General features: G+C 42.7%; 1 pseudogene; it reads right to left on the bottom strand.

The window, feature by feature from the left end:
- Positions 1-329: 329 nt before the first annotated feature.
- Positions 330-3,335, bottom strand: LOC120651532 (annotated as a pseudogene).
- Between the last annotated feature and the right edge of the window lie 564 nt (positions 3,336-3,899).

Below are 3,899 nucleotides of genomic sequence, written 5' to 3'. Positions count from 1 at the left end.
AATGTGTGTTACTTGAGTGTAGAACGTTAAAAAATCGTAGCAGCAGAAAAGATACCAAACAATAAATATACTGTACAACAGTAGAGAGTTCATTTACCGCGAATTAGATAAAAAGAGCTTTCGAGTGCTAAGCACATATTTACTTGTCAAGATGGATACAAGGATTATTTGCAGAATAAGATACTATATCTTGTTTTTCTTTTCTTGATATAAATTCCCTAATGAGAGATGATCAATGGCTACATTCAATTATACTTATAACTTCACTGAACAGCCCTCATAGCAAATTATGAGCAATTGGAGAATCAAATGTGTCCCACAAAAAGCAATGGATTAGATATCAAAATATAAAACATTGTAAAGTGTAGCGGTTTTTGTTTCTTGGATTAGGTAGAAGGCAGGCTATGGAGTGCTAGGTACTCCCTCTGTTTTTATTTGTAAGACATTGTCTAGTGTAATTTTGAGCTAATCAACGACTTACATAAAAAAAACGGAGGGAGTACATATCTAGGGACTACTTGCCAAGATGTATATAAGGACTTTTTTTTGTGAACGTGCAAGTGTTTCATTAAGAGGAAAGAGAAGTAATAACTATTTGAAGAATAAGATGCCAGTTCTTGTTTTTTTTTCTTGAATAAATTCCCTAATGAGAGATGAGCAATAGAATAGCTACACCCAGTTACACATATAACTTCATTACAGCCCTCATTGCAAATATTGGCAATTGGAGAATCAAATGGACATCCCACAGAAAACAACGAATCAAAACTCATAGAAACACAGCATAAACAAGTGGGCAAAGCGGGTGCACAGCGAACAACCCTGCTATACATATGACCCATTCATACAACTGTTACAACCAAGAGATCAGATAGTTGAGATCACTTGGTTTGTTGTTCCTTTATTAATCAAAGGGTCCAAGACACCTTGTCATAAAAGAGTCGTACGAATGAGTTGTATGTGAAGTTTTTTTTTAACGTAAATATGTGAAGCATTTTCCAACAGCAAAATACATAATGGCACTATCTAAAAATACTACCTTAGAACTAAATGCACAGTTTCCATGGAGAAAAACCAACTAGCTTAAAAGAAGAAAGGCCTCGCCAATACAAAATTATAGGAACAAAACACTCATAATTAGCTAATATTTGAGGGGTATTGGTCCATACACCACTGCTATATGGCACCCTGATACAACATCCGAACTATTAAGAGTATAAAATCTACATGCCATTTGTCCTTGAAACATGAGCAATGTAGTGTCGCAATTTACTATTTTCTGGTAAACATAATTCAGACATAGTGCTGTTCTCTTTTTCGCGACACAGACATAGCAGGATTCACAGGTCGCCATTGAAATGCATTGAAAAAAAATTCAGTGCACTATAGTAGCATTTAATTGACCAAACATGAAATCATTGGAATTAATGCTGAAAGTGATATCAAACAAAAATGACTACTCTTTAAGTAATGTCTGACAAGTTGGCTAACCTTAAAATGTATCAAACTGCCCTGAAACCAACCCGTAAGTACTTGTTCCCCCTAGGAAGATAACAAAGAATGAAAGGAAAACAGTATTGAACAATCCCAGCTGATGGGAGGTTTAAAAAGGTAGCAGATGAGCTGGAAATGCACCAATAAAATTCTAGCTATGGGTTGGCAAGATGGGAATTAAAAAGAGTATCAAGTTCAGTAATAATATGATGCCAATTCACTGGAAATGCACTTGACCACAAAACAATTGCTTGATGGATGAAATTCGACTTATTCAATTTGCCATCCTTCAATTTAGCCTATAAACGACAAAAGATTCTCAACTTTACAATCATAATTCACAAACATGCATTGACCGCTATCTAATTTATATTTAAAAGTTCATCTAGGTACTAGCAAGAAATAAGATTGTTAGCAATGGTTCACAGGTCGCTACTGAAATGCATTGAAAAAAGGATTCGGTGCACTATACTAGCTTTTAATTGACCAAACATGAAACCATTGGAATTAGTGCTGAAAGTGAAATAAAACAAAATGACTACTCTTTAAGCAATGTCAGACAAGTTGGCCAACCTTAAAAGTATCACACTGCCCTCGAACCAAGCCATAAGTACTTGTTTCCACTAGGAAGATAATGAAGCATGAAAGGAAAACAGTGTTAAACAATCCCAGCTGATGGGAAGTTTAAAAAAGTAGCAGATGAGCTGGAAATACCAATCAGCTGGAAATGCACCAATAAACCTCTAGCTATGGGTTGGCAAGATGGGAACTAAAAAGAGTATCAACTTCGGCAATAATATCATGCGCCAATACACTGGAAATGCACTTGACCGCAAAATAATTGCTTGATGGATGAAATTCGACTTATGCCATTTGCCGTCCTTCAATTTAGCCTATAGACGACAAAAGCTTCTCAACTTTACAACCATAATTCACAAACATGCATCGACTGCTATCTAATTTATATTTAAAAGTTCATCTAGGTACTAGCAAGAAATAAGATTGTAAAAAAAAGGAGCAAACAGGGAGTAACTAACCTGTACTTCTTTTCAACATTTGGTAAGCAGCCAGCCGGTAAGGTATCCATACCCCCACAGACAGGAAGCTTTGTGGATCCAGATTTTGCAGTTCCCATGCATTGGATATTTGCGACATCACAGGGACCTTGTCCCAGCACCTGAGCACTATAGCACCCTGCATTCCAGGATTGCAATACATCTGATCGTTGCATCTGAAATCACAGGAGTTGGCAACCTGGGCAGCACCAAGAAAGCGTCCCTGGTCAACGCTAGACACCAAATCGATATTCTTGACAGGCCTCTGATACGGGAAGGCGCCAATCTCCCCTTCAATCCTGCCTCCGATATCCACAAGCAGGCAGCGAAGCCTAGCCACCTCGGCCTCAAGCGCGGCATGGTTCTGAAGCTTCTTCATGAGCTGCTGGTTGAGAGCCCTGAGATAGACCACCACCTCCTCCAGCGCGGCTTTCTTCTTCTCGCGGTACTTCCTGACCGCGGCGCGGTTCCCGGAGGGGCGCTTCTTGGAGGCGTTGTTGTTCTCGGAGGGTGACTCGGCTGTCTTAGCTGCGTCAGGCGAGGCGGTGACGATCTTGGTGTGGACGTGGACGCAGGTGTGGGTGTGCGAGAGGTCGTGCACGGGCGGGTTGCAGGTGTGGGTGTGGGTGCACGCGTGGTGCTCCGTGTCCTTGAGGATGTCGTCGAAGTAGTTGTCCATGGAGCAGCTGCTGGGGGGATCGGTTGCCGACGGTCGGGCAGAGGAAGTTGTCCGCGTTGGAGAAATCAAGGTCCCCGTCGTCCATTGTCGTCGCAGCTCGCAGTCACCTGCTAACAGGAGAATCGGATGCGTGCTTTAGCGCTAACAGTGGCAGTAATAACAATAAACAAAACAGGGGGTGCGATTCGGTAGTCCTCTTTTCACGAATCGAAAGGATTACGAATCTTGAATCAGATTAGTCAATATTACGTGGGGGCAAGGCAAATCGGTATCAGTGGTAACCTAACCTACACTGGGGACGAATCGAGCGCGGCGAATAGGGGGCTCACAGTTCAACACTTTGAAGAAAAACGTGGAAATCATACAGCTATTAGTGCTCCGCCGCTCCGCAAATAAACCCATGACAGGCACCCACTCTCAGAATTTCGGATTTGGATGCTCACCGCGACGAAACTGATTCTAGCGTCGATGGACAGAACGGGGGGTAATCCGTTGATTGAGGCAACGTAGGGAGGAATTCCTTACCGACCAGAAGGAACGGGAGGAGGTGAATCGAAGCCCGGATGGAGCTCCGCTGCGCCTCGGTCTCGTCCGGTGGGGTGGGGGGGGGGGGGGCGGGTCGGGTCGGGGCGACCACGAGAGGAGGAAGCGGGGTGGAGTTGTGGGGCGGA

This window comes from Panicum virgatum, chromosome 9K (assembly GCF_016808335.1).
Source record: "Panicum virgatum strain AP13 chromosome 9K, P.virgatum_v5, whole genome shotgun sequence".
Lineage (NCBI taxonomy): Eukaryota > Viridiplantae > Streptophyta > Magnoliopsida > Poales > Poaceae > Panicum > Panicum virgatum.
Note: the sequence above shows the minus strand (reverse complement) of the source record. Positions and strands in the feature narration are given on the sequence as shown.